The sequence below is a fragment of the Mus caroli genome, unplaced genomic scaffold, assembly GCF_978045245.1.
Source record: "Mus caroli unplaced genomic scaffold, Mus_caroli_1 scaffold_11, whole genome shotgun sequence".
Lineage (NCBI taxonomy): Eukaryota > Metazoa > Chordata > Mammalia > Rodentia > Muridae > Mus > Mus caroli.
This window is the reverse complement of record NW_028227266.1, coordinates 109,455,008-109,468,481: the sequence shown is the minus strand read 5'-3', so window position 1 is coordinate 109,468,481 and position 13,474 is coordinate 109,455,008. Positions and strand designations below refer to the sequence as shown.

General features: G+C 48.3%; 1 pseudogene; it reads left to right on the top strand.

Moving 5' to 3' along the window:
• The first annotated feature begins 215 nt into the window (after positions 1 to 215).
• Positions 216 to 505, top strand: LOC110302443 (large ribosomal subunit protein eL36 pseudogene; annotated as a pseudogene).
• The last annotated feature ends 12,969 nt before the right edge of the window (positions 506 to 13,474 follow it).

Here is a 13,474-nt window from a genome sequence, read left to right as displayed (position 1 = left end):
CAGGAGTTCAAGACCAACCTCAGCTACATAACAGCTTCAAGGCCAGCCTGTACCATGTGAAACCCTAGAGAGCAAGAGAGAGAGAGACAGAGAGAGAGACAGAGAGAGAGAGAGAGAGAGAGAGAATTAAGACATCAAAATTCTCAAACAGAGGAGACATCTCATAAGCCCTGCTAAAATGAGATAGTAAAATTACAAAAATAGTCTTCCTGTCCCAGCTGCCATCCATGGCCCTGGGCCTCAACAAAGGCCACAAGGTGACAAAACATCAGCAAGCCGAGACACAGCCGGCGCTGCAGGCTCCTCAGAAAGCATAACAAGTTGGTGTGGGACATGATCTGGGAGGAGTGGCGAGCCATGGAGTTGCTCAAAGTGTCCAAGGACAAGAGTGCACTCAATATTCATCAAGAAGAGGGTGGGCACGCACATCCGTGCCAAGAGAAAGCAGGAGGAGCTGAGCAACGTGCTGGCAGCCATGAGGAAGGCGGCGGCCAAGAAGGATTGATAAACCCTCCCCCAATTAAAGATCGTTCCTACAAAAATAGATAGATAGATAGATAGATAGATAGATAGATAGATAGATAGATAGATAGATAGATAGATAGATGGGGGAAAAGTTTCCATAGTAAAAGAATAAAAGACCCAAGCATCCACTGCCAAGACTGAGTGTGGGGGAGGCGGGGTGTCCTGATGGAGGAGTTGGAGAAGGACTGAAGGAGCTGAGAGGGTTTGCAACCCCATGGAGGGAGCCACAGTATCAACAGGCCAGACCTCCCGGAGCTCCCAGGAACTGGGCCACCACCCAAAGAATACATATGGAGGGATCCATGGCGTTGGTCGCATATGTGGCAGAGGATGGCCTTGTTAAACATCTGTGGGAGGAGAGGCCCTTGGGCCTGATGGTGTTTGATGACCCAATGTAAGGGAAGGCCTGGGTGGGAAAACGGGAGTGGGTGGGTGGGTGGGAGAGCACCCTCATAGAGGCAGGGGGAGGGGGGATGAGATAGGGGTTTTTTGAAGGGGAGACCAGGAAAGGAAAAACCATTTGAAATGTAAATAAAGAAAATACCCAATTAAAAAAAAAAGAAAAGGAAGAAAGATCCAAGCATATGAGCGTGTTCAGATGTAGTATGTATGAACACATGTGTACACGTGTATATCAGGTGTATATCAGGAGGGCAAGGGACAATCTTGGGTGTCATTCCTTGTCCTTCTTTCCTGGAGCTGACCACCTAGGCTACACTGCCTGACCCCAAGTGCCCGGACACTCACTTCTTATCTCTGCCTCTCTAGTGCTGGCATTACCACCACATGTCACCATGAATAGCTCTTTTTGACACAGGTTCTTGTAGTCAAACTCATGGCCTCACGCTTGCCAGGTTAGCACTTGACTAACTCTCCCAGCCCCAAAACATCTTTACTAAGGCCAAAGAATGCACTGTGTTCTTCCTTTTAAAAAAAAAAAATTTTTTAAGTTTAATTTTATGTGTACATGGTGTGTGTGTGTGTGTGTGTGTGTGTGTGTGTAGCCAATGGAGACCAGAAGAGGGCATCAGATCCCTTGGGACTGAAGGGATGAATAGTTAGTTCTGAGCCATCACTCGAGTGCTTGGAACTGAACCTGGGTCCTCTGAAAGAGCAACAAGTGCTCTTAACTGCTGAGCCATCTCTTCAGCCCCTGGACTATGTTCTTAACATAACATTTCCAACTTAAAAAGATTTTTATCATCACAGAACACGTCGTTGTAAGAAAAATGAAGCTGCCGGGCGTGGTGGCGTACGCCTTTAATCCCAGCACTCGGGAGGCAGAGGCAGGCGGATTTCTGAGTTCGAGGCCAGCCTGGTCTACAAAGTGAGTTCCAGGACAGCCAGGGCTACACAGAGAAACCCTGTCTCGAAAAACCAAAAAAAAAAAGAAAAAAGAAAAAAGAAGCTTATTTGGGATGTCATTTATAGACACACAGGAATGTCAAGAGTAACTTAGCCAAAGATAACTGGGGACTCTAAAATACAGGTTGTAATAAATATAAGAGGAAATGTGTTTTTAAAATATTTTTGAGAATTCCTTAGGGTAGCTGGAGAGATGACTCAGCACCTAAAACATGTCCTGTTCTAGCAGAGGGGCTGGGTTCAGTTACCAGCATTCACAGGGTGGCTTACAACTGTCCTAACCCCAGCTCCAATCAGCTCAGATGCCCTCTTCTGGCCTCCAAGGGAACTGCATGCATGTGATGCACATACACACATATACATGTAACATAAAATAAATGTCTATCAAATTTCATTTAAAAAGTTCCACACAATGTAGAAAGTTGGGGGTTGTTTTGTTCTCGAGACAAGGTTTAGCTGCCTTGGAACTTGCCATGTAGATCAGGCTAGTCTCAAATTCACAGAGATCTGCCTGCCTCTGACTCCCTAGAGCTGAGATTGAAGGCGTGTGCCCCCACCGCCCAGCTATGATTTGTATTTGCACATGAGCATTGAGGCGGTAGTTCAGTGGATATAGGAACTTGCTGCCAAGGCTGATGACCTGAACTCAGTCCTTGGGACACACATGGTGGAAAGCAAGAACAGATTCCCACAAGTTGTCCTCTGACTTTCACACTCACACCACCCCCGACCACTTACACACAAAGTAAAAAAGTATAAAAAAGAAAAAACAATAAGCCAGGCATGGAGGCTCACCCATTAAGACCGCCACTCAGGAGGCAGAGGCAGATGGATCTCTGTGGATTTGAGCCTGCTTTATAGAGTAAGTTCCAGGACAGCAAAGGCTACACGGAGAAACTGTTTTGAGGGGAGGGAGGAGAAAAGAAAAGAAAAAAAATAATTAATTGACAGTGGGAAGACTACACCAGGTTCACTGGAAATTGCTAGCAAAATGCCCAACGTGGGAGGCACAGAGTCCCCAGACCTGTTCAGAACCAGCACCTTAGTATTCCACCCCGGTCCAGGTTTTGTCCACTGAGAGTTATTTCTAAACTAGGCTGTTCAAATGTCTCCCTGAATTATTTTCTTCCTCATCACTGAAGGCTGTCTGTCTGTCTGTTTGAACCAGGCATCCATTGTTTGAAACATTTATACATATTACGGTTTCATTAAAAAAAAAAAAAAAAAAAAAAAAACACTGTTTTTGTTTCTCCAGCTGTGATGGCAGAAGACATGATGTATTGTTCACATGTTACACTTGGCGACGGCTAAGAACTGAACCAGTCCAGAATGCCGCAGGTCCAGGGCAGAGAACCAACAGGAACTGTTTCAGTTATGAGCAAGGCGGAGCTCTCAGAGGTGGTCCTGGTGACTGAATGGTGATGGAGGCTAGACATCCATTGGAAGACATTATCAGCAGCAGTGTGCAGTCCAGAAACCATGCCAGCTTCCAGGGCCTCTGCTGCAGAGCAGGCTAGCTTTCTTGGGCCTCTGGCCTGTTCGTTTGCTTTTAGTTTGCACATTTCCTCCTTCCACCACCTTGTGGTACAGAGGATTCTACTGGGAAAAAGAAAAAGGTTACAGTCAGTCGTCTATAATTATCTTTAAAAATTACAATACTAATTTAAGTTCTATAAACATTGTTGGGAGATGGAGATAGAAAGGTCCGGAATTCAAGACCATCCTTCGTTACATAAGAAGTTGTAGGCCAGCCTGGACTACGTGAGATCCTTGTCTTAAAAGAGAAAAATCATAAAATTGGAAAGTCCGTGAAATTAAAATGAACAGAAATCTGTAAACAGGAATAATATGAAGATTTTTGACTTCAGGGGTTTAGCTAATATTACCTTGAGTTGGAAATGCAGTTAAAATACCAATAGCTTAGTATTCTTGTTATAATCTCTCACTTTTTCCAACCTCAGAGGGAACTTGTGGGGTTTTTGTGTGTGTTTTGTTTTGTTTTGTTTCCTTTTCGGTTGTCCCAAATGAAAGGTTGGAGGTGGCTGTGTGGTGCACGCCTGTAATCCCAGCCCTCAGGAGGCTGACGGAGGAAGATGGCAAGGTTGCTGTTTTTTGTCACTATTGCCTTATGTTGAAAAAATCCTGTTAAAATATCAATAACAATATTTTATACTCTTCTGCTTTTTCCAACCTCAGAGGGAACTTGGTTTCTCCATTTCATTTTTTCTTTCTTTCTCTTGGGTTGTTTCAAATGAACCATTGAAGAAGGTGTTGGTAGCACATACTTGCAATCCCATGACCTGGGAGGCTGAGGTAGGCTCGCATAAGACTGGGAGTTCACAGTCAACCTGAGCTATGCTGTGAGTACTACCTCAGCCAGGTCTGCACAGCAAAAGACGATGTCTCAAAAATAAACGGGAAGACAATAACAATATCAAAAATGATGTGGCTGAAGGATTGTCTGTCCTTGTGTCTGTCTTTGTTTTTGTTGACAGGGTCTCACTCTGTGGCCTGGAACCTGAGATTCTCCTGCCTCAGCCTTCTAAGTGCTAAGATTATAGCTATCCACGTGCCACGTGTTAGAGGGAACTTTAATATATATTATTTAACATATATTAGATATTATATATTTATGTAGCTTGTGATTGGCTTTAAAGGAAACTGTTTAAAGCCAGTATCTCTTGGGGGGGGGGGGCAGCCATTGGACATTTGCATGCCAGGTTTTCTTGTTGTTTTGGTTTTTTTTGTTATTTTGTTATTTTGTTGTTTTGTTTTTTCAAGAGAAGGTTTCTCTGTGTGTAGCCCTGGTTGTCCTGTAGTTCACTTTGTAGACCAGGCTGGTCTCAAACACATAGAGATCTGCCTGCTTCTGCCTCCCAAGTGCTGGGATTAAAAGCATGTGCCACAACGCCTGGGTTGTATGTCACTTTAAGAAAGAAAGAAAGAAAGAAAGAAAGAAAGAAAGAAAGAAAGAAAGAAAGAAAGAAAGAAAGAAAGAAAGAAAGAAAGAAAAGGGAAGGGAAGAAGGGAAGGGAAGAGAGGGTAGGGGAGGGAAAAGAAGAAGAAAAGAAAAAGAAAAAGAAAAGAGAAAAGAAAAGGAAAGTGTCAGAGAGGATGTGAAGAAAGGGGAGTGTGTATCTCAGCAACTGTGGGAGTCAGATAGCAGGAAGTCAGGACAGTAGAAAGTTGGGATGGCGGGATGGCAGGATGGCAGGAAGTCGGGACAGAGGGCAGGAAGTCAAGACGTTAGACACAATATGACTTTATGATCAGTCATTCCAGTTCCAGAGACACCCAAAAAACCCTGAAATTGTGCGTGGCAGCACACATCTGTGATCCCAGCTTCTCGGGGACTCTGAGGCAGGAGCATCTCATAATTGCCAGCCAGCCTGGTTTAATGTGGTGTTTGAAAGCGAATGAGCCCAACAGGCTCATGTGTTTTACTACTTGGTCTCCCATTGGTGGAGCTGTTTAGGAAGGATTAGGGGGTGTGTCCTTGTTGGAGGAGGGGTGCCATCCCCCAATGTGCTCGCTGGCTCCTGCTTGTAAGATAAAAACACTCAGCTACTGCTCCAGCCACCTGCCACTGTGCTCACAAACTTTGACCTTCTGGAACTGCAAACCCAATTAAACTATTTTATCTATTGCCTTGGTCACTGTGTTTCATCACAATAGAAAAATAACTGGGCTGGAGAGATGGCTCAGTGATTAAGAGCACTGACTGCACTTTCAAAGGTCTTGAGTTCAAATCCCAGCAACCACATGGTGGCTCACAACCATCCATAATGAGATCTGATGCCCTCTTCTGGTGTGTCTGAAAACAGCTACAGTGTACTTACATATAATAATAAATAAATCTTTGGGCCAGAGCGAGCAGAGGTCCTGAGTTCAATTCCCAACAACCACATGATGGCTCACAACCATCTGTACAGCTACACTGTACTCGTATACATAAAATAAATTAATCTTAGAAAAGAAAGAAAAAGAAAAAAGAAAAGTACCGAATCCTTCCTTAGTCCAGAGAAGCTGGCATAGCTCTGTGATGGAGGCCGTTCTATGCAGTCTCTTCTGCAACCAAAAACTCTCCCAGCGAGGAAGATCTGAAAGGGACTAGAAGAGGAAAGGCAGATTGGGCACAAGAGATCAGGACAGGAGTGGGGAGGGGAAGGTCAGAGATGGGAGTAGGGGGGAGGGGCATGAGCAGGGAGTGGAGAGAGGGAAAGAAGGAATTGGAGCTGAGAGAAGGCTCCATGGTTTAAAAGCACTTGCTGCTCACCGAGGACCAGAGTTCAGCGTCCAGCACCCACAGCAGGCAGCTCACATCTGCAGCTCCTGCTCCAGGGGAGCCAACACCCTCTTCAGGCCTCTGTGGGTACCTGTATCACGTGCATAAACCCCACACACAAGCATACACATAATTTAAAGCAAAATAAATCATGTTTAAAAGAAGTTATATATAGGCAGGACGCAACGCAAACAGTTTAAGGAAGACACACTCTTCTAAAACAAATGCAAGTGAACCAACCAAAAAAAAAAAAATTTAATGAAACTCTAAGAAAATTAAATCAAGAAGGCTGGGGGAAGAAACCAGCATACAGGCAAAATACAAACAGTAGCAATAACCAATTAGAAAAGATATTCCATTAATAGAACCACAAACTCTTTTAAGAGCCAAGGCTGTGTCCTGTGACTGGGTTCCCCTGACTCTCTTACAACTCTTCAGCACCAGCTCCTGCCTCTGGGCCTGTGCACTGACCTTTTGACCCCAGTCATGCATGCAGTTTGTTTCCTCTTCTGGGCCTGAGCCATAATCTGCAAATTTCTTCTGTAAACGGTCAGATAGTATGTTCGGCTTTGTGGGCAAAGGAACAAAATTAAGGCTAAAATGTTTGGTTGTTACACACAATGGAGGGGAAAAAAAAGAAACCCTAACCTCCCCAAAATATTTTTTCTGATTATATTTAAAATATCTGAGCTGTGGTGTTGTGTTGTGTTGTGTTGTGTTGTGCTGTGTTTGGCCTCCAGGACTGCTAAGAAAAAGAATGGAATTTTTCAAAGGGGATAACATCGAAGTGTTCTCTACCATTCGATTAATTACAAATGTTCTGTAAAATCATTTCAGCTAAGTGGCAGTCAGGTCAGGTCCATTCTAATGTAGCCTCTAACATGAGTCCTTCCTCTGGCACCCTCAAAATCTGTGTTCCTTGAGGGGCTCAGGGGCTCATCCCAATACTAGAGAGGCTGAGGCAGGTGGACCTTAAGGCTAGTCTGGATTACAGAAGGAGACCCTGTCTTTACATAGCCAGGCTTGATGGCATAGGTTCACATCTCATTGATCAGGGACTGGAGGCAGAACGGTTATGGTGAGTTCAGGGCCCAGACTGGTCTCCATAGCAAGATTCCATACCCCCCAAAATGTCAAAAGGACTGAAACGATGTCCAAGCCCACTCTTTCCCTCCCGATTCCCCTAGCCCCTCTAATTCTCCCTGTAGTCCTTCATACAATCTAATATATGTGTCTATATCATATATAATTTGTGTATATGTATGTGTGCATGCATGTAGTGCCCTCAGAGGCCAGGACTCTGGAGTTGGCATTACAGGAGGTGGTGAGCCACCCAATTTGGGTGCTGTGAACCCAATTCGTGTCCTCCGGAAGAGCAACAACCACCTCTCCAGAAGGACTATAAATTCTTAAACTCCTGTGTAGACTAGCTTGCCCTTTGGCCATAAGTCCTCCACCCACCCACCCACCCATAAACTATGTAGCGCGTGTTGTCTTCTCTGCTTTGCTCATTGCTGCTGCCCTGCACACCCTGTCTCTTTGCTCCTTCTCTGGCCCAGCGTTCCATTTGTACCTCACCTCACTGGCGGGGTGTCCCGTTCTGGCTCTCACTCACTTTGTCCACACTTCTGGGTCCGCTCCCTTATTCCTCACAGCGTTTCCCCTGGATCTCTATCTAGTATACCTTGGTCCTGACGGGGACCCCCACCCCTTCATCTAAACTAACAATTCTTAATTCTTCACAGCCCTCCTCTCCCTGCTCTCCCTCTTGCCTATCTGCCCCTCCTCCAGAAAGCCTGCCCTCCCTTCTCCCTAGCCTTTAGGGTCCCACAGTATCTTATGCTGATCTTTCACTGCTTAAGCACTTGGTCATTTGGGTCACCCTGTTGCCATTACCTGTTAACAGGCAGATGACAATCCCGACCCAAGTCCCTCCTCTCTCCCTCATCCTGCCCATGCTCCTAGGCCTGTCTCTGGTCCCCTCTTGCTGCCTGCTTGAATATTCTGGAGGTCCACTCTCTCCACATTGGTCCCTCTAATCCCCACAAGTCCCATCCTGCTGCAGAGGGAGTGGTTGGCGAGAGGATAAAGCAATTTGCCAGGATCACACATAAAGCGGGATTTGAACGCGGAGCCCAGACTGAGGAGCAGGAGCTCCTGACTCAGGTTACACACAGACACAAACAAGATTTTTGGATGAGCGGGCAGCAGGGCCCAGATGAGTAGCCAGAGCTCCGCCTCCTGGCCAAGGTCTCTGAAAAGCCAGGCGTCAGGAGCTCACCCGGGAGCCGGCTCCCAACCCCTGGCATGCAGCCAGCCGTCATCCCCATGAGGTCAGCCAGGGCCGGCGATTTCGGGGAAATACCAGCTGCTTATTAAAAACAGGCGGTGGTCAGGCCCCCGCTGCTTTCCCAGTAGAAACCCGGGTGTTTGTGCCAAGAGGAGCAAGAGCGGCCAGGGCAGGGCCGGGACCGCCAGGCGCGGGGAGAGCTGCAGGATCCGATCGGACGGCCTGTGAACACGAGGGGTCGGTCACCCGGAGACTCAGCCGGGCAGCTAAGGGTTGTGACCGGGAGCGGATGGAACTGAGGCAGCCAGGCGACCGGCCTAGATGAAAAGCGGAGATGCCACCGGGTTCTCGGTGCGGATTGCATGGCCACAGCCGGCCAGGAGCACGATGCCCTGCAGGGGGCGCCAGAGGCCCGCGCTCGCCGCATCTGGAACTGGTTAGGGCTGCGCTGCTTGGCGGGCGGCGGCGTGAGCTCATCCCGGCCCGCCCCGCCTGCGGTTTCCCAGCCGCTGCGAAGCGGACTCCACACAGAAGCGCCGAGAGCCCAGGGAGCTCAGCGTTGCAGCGGCTGCCCCGGGCTGTGGGTGTTGAGCGGGAGAAACTGCAGTGTTGTATCCCTAGCGCTCGCCCCGTTACACTGAGAGCCTTGAGAGCCAGCCACCAGCAAGTGTCGCTGCTGTCCACCGTGAGTCATTGGGATGTGAAACTGGGATGTGTCTCACCGAGGAAGCAACGGCGCGTGAGATAAGCTGCACCTCTCTCCAGAAGCACTTTCTCCTGGTTTTATTGGAAAAAGCAGCCAGGAGCATAGAAAAGATAGATTAATTCAATTACCAGCCTTAAGCCCGTGCCCCTGAATGAATGGCAAAAGGTCCAGGTCAGCCCAGGTGTCCCACAATGCCTACCTAGTACCTACCTCCATATTCAGTCAGGACTCATACGTAATCTTCTTAGTCACCGCTTCTTCTGACCTTCCTGTAACCCCCCAAAACAATGCGTTTCAGAATATGACGCGAGGACCATGGAAATGACGCACCTGCAATTGGATTCTCTCACACAAAAGGGAAACACTCCCGTTCTAGGGGTCTGAGTTGGAGACGCCAACAGGCAGAGTACAAAATGGTAAATCAAGCTAGGAAAAGCCTTTCAGTGAGACGTCCCTAACCCTGCTGGGGGACCAGGGACCACTGAATTGAAAGTTGCTGAGCCTTGTACCTTAAGGGGGTCTGGGCTGCTTGCAGAGGGTCCTGGAGATTGCACATGAAGGTTGTCAGGCTCCAGGAATCTCATGACCAGAAGTCATGACAGAGGGATGAGCACGAGGAGCTTGTAGAGGGGTTGGGCTGGTGCCTGTGAGCATCCAGGGCTCTCCTCACCCTGCAACTGACCATCACTGTCCTCACTGGCCCCAGCCTCTCCATGTGCACTAGCAACTCTGGTCCATCAGGTCCCCACATGTGACACTCACGGGCCACCCTGCTCTGACCCACCATGGGCTACACAGACTATAAAGGAGTGACCAGCACAGTACACATAGGGGTCCTCAAGTCCATAAGACGCTGGTACAAGCTGGATGAGGGATTTTTTTAAAAAAAACAAAAAAATCAGGAATGGCTATGGTTTGCATAACCAGAACTTCCAAATTACTTAGCAAAACAAGTTTGCTTTTTAATTAACATGTGTTTTAAAAAATGGTTTTAATTAAAGTGGATGTAGGAGAGAGGAGATGATGGAGAGAATATCCTAGCAGTTCCAAGTCTCTGCCCAGACATTTTAAAAATAATGTGGAGCCAGGCGGTGGTGGCGCACGCCTTTAATCCCAGCACTTGGGAGGCAGAAGCAGGCGGATTTCTGAGTTCAAGGCCAGCCTGGTCTACAGAGTGAGTTCCAGGACAGCCAGGGCTACACAGAGAAACCCTGTCTTGGAAAATAATAATAATAATAATAATAATAATAATAATAATAATAATAATAATGTGGGAAGCTGGCCATGGTGGCCCAAGTGTGTGATCCCAGCACTCAGGATGCAGAGAAGTAGGAGGATCAAGAGTTCAAAGCTGGGCTGGAGAGATGGCTTAGCGGTTAGGAGCACTGGCTGCTCTTCCAGAGGTCCTGAGTTCAATTCCCAGCAACCACATGGTGGCTCACAGCCATCTGTAATGGGGTTCTGATGCCCTCTTCGGACACACAGGTGTACATACAGATAGAACACTCATATACATAAAATAAATAAAAAATAAATAATTTTTTAAAAAAGAGTTCAAAGCAAGTCAGCCATATAGCAAGTTGGAGGCCAGCCTCTGCTAACTGAAATGTTGTCTTGAGAGAAGTAAATGAACCAGGTGTGATGGGACATGCCTTTAATCCCAACACTCAGGGAGGCAGAGGCCAGCTTGGTCTACTTGGTGAGTTCCAGGCCAGCCAAGGATGCACAGTGAGACTCTGTCTTTTAAAATGATAACAATAATAAAAATAAAATAAAAGATAAATTAAAAATTGGAGCCCCAGTTGGATCTGGGGGCGGGGGACAGGGGGGCTGTGAAGAGAGAATCCCCAGAGAACCCCAGAACAGCATTGTCCTCTCTACTCTTCTTACAAGAATTTACCCTTTTTACAGCTTAGCGCTGCCCCTAGCAACTGGGATTTGGGGGGCCCAGTGACAGGCCTTTTAAAATGCAGACCTGGGAAGGGGGTCAGAAAAAAAAATGAAATCAGAAGCAAGACTGGAGACCTGAGAGTGAACACCCTGTTGCAGGAACCTGAAGTTTCCTAGAGAGTTAGGAGTGCCTTGTAAAGCTATGAAAAAGTCATGTCACATGCAGCCAAGCCTAGTAGAATGGGAAGGCAGAGATGAATCTGAGAAAAGCTGATGTGCAAACCCAGGACGTGGGGGGCGGGGGGGAGACCCTGAGGCAGAAGACATGCAAACTGAGGCTAGGGATCACAACGTGGGGAGGAGGGATATGTGAAGAACTGTCCAGAAGAAGGGACTCTGTGGAGACTGGAGGCTGGAATGGTGGGGGGGGGGGGGGGGCCTCTGGGTCAGCTCAGGAGAGGCGGAGCTGTAAGATCAGTCCAGTAGGGGTCAGCGTTGGCTCCCATACAGATGAGGCATCCAGTTGGAGCTCAATGTAGGTTGCTGGATGAACATGGAAGAGTTAGGCCTTCTCTGGCCTTTTGGGGTCTGTAGCAGCATAAAGTCACAGGTCAGGGTCAGATGTTAGCATGGGGTCAAAACAACACCCAACTCCATAAGTGCAGACCAAGGGAAATGAAGAGGAAGCCTTGGCAAGCCAAGGCGGTCCCAGGGGGTCTGCTCAGATGGCCCAGAACCCCAGCTTTCTGCATCTCCACCCTGTTTCTCATTAGGCGCCTTCTTGCCTCCTCCAGCTCACACCCCTACATGAAACGTGCCTCCCTGTGCTTAATTCATTACACCCAGCCTGCTGGGAGGCCCAGCGGGGCGGGTTATTTTTTTCCCCTGAGCTCAGACATTCCTTGCTTTATTATTCTGCACATTTCAAAGCAGCTGTCGCCTCCGCTAACTACCTCCAACCCAAAGCTCAGCATCTAAAAGGGGTCCCTCAAAAGTTCCCAGTGCTTACAGTCTAGTCCACCTGGTCAACTGGGGCCCAGTGGTGGGACCTTCTGCCAAAGGGTGCATGTGAGCTTACCCACTGCTGCAGGTCCAGTCACCAGTCTATCTTATAACCTGTCCCCTTGTTAACCCTTCTCTGGTCTACAGAGAACATCAGTAACACCTCCATAAGCCTTTGTCTCCCCCTCCTGGTGTACGTGCTAGGACATCAGGGTTCCTGCCCTGCCCTGGGCCCTACTAAACCATGCTCCAACAGAGTCAGTTGTACTGCCCAGGGCCATATCTATCCTAAAGGAAGTTTCCAACCTAACAAATAGCAGACATAGATTCAGCCTCAAGGACCATGGAGGGTGAAGGGAGAGATGCTTGTAGAGCCCCGGTTTCAGAGAATGGGAGTGTCTAGGGGCAGCAGTGGACAGATGGGGTCCCTGTTACTATGAGCATTCAAGCAAGAACACCTTGGGAAAAGAGATTGGCTCAGATGTCAGACCTCTTCCTGGCCAGCTTTGAGGTTGACGTCTGGAGCTGACAGGAGTTGATCAGTCAGATGCGAAGTGGAGGGATCTCTCTTCCCTCCTTGAGGGGCCACTGGATAGATCTGGGAAGCACAGGCCAAGACACCAAGATGGCCTGGGAACTCAGCCAAGGTGTTTTCCTTATTAACTCTCTAGCCTGCCACCTGGCTAAAGCTGGAAACACAATGAAAGGGGCTCTCATTGTGCCCACAGGTGAGGTGGTTTTAGCTTTGGACTCTCTACAGAGAACCAGAGGTGCAGGCAGCTGCAGAGCAGGCTGGGGGAGGGCTCTACCTCGGGAGGAATCCAGGTAGAAGCTCAAGGTGGAGGGCTCCGGAGTCTGTTGGTTACTGTCAAAGATGTGACCCTTGGGGGCCATCCTGCCCCTCAGACCCTGCAGCCAGGTATGCCTACCTAGGTCTAGCCTCGCTGAAAACATCCTGAGGTATTCAGAGTGGGCCTGCGTGGTGGTCTATGACATAGATCTGGAGAGTCCTGAGAGCCCACAGCAAATGGAGACGCCCAGGACCTGCCTACACTTCCACTCTCTAGAACTAGTCTGGAGAGCGCTTTCAGAGGAGTCTTGGGGAGTGTGAACTCCACAGAGCCTGAGGTTCTCATTCAGAGCAGCAGCCAGTGGGCCCTTAAACAGGTTTTCCCCACAGGATTAGAAATGTTAGCTTGGGGTGGTGACAACTGGCCATTTCACACTCGTGGGAACTCCTAGCTCAGGGCTCCCTTAGGCCAGGTGGAGGGGAGGGGCTACCTGCCCCAGATATCAGCACCACCTTCTGTGCCTTCCTGCCACAGCTGCCACCAGTTCATTAGGGCTGAGAAGTGACTGCCATCAGCTTCTTCATCTCGGCTGCAGGCCCAGAGGTGAAAACGGACATGGG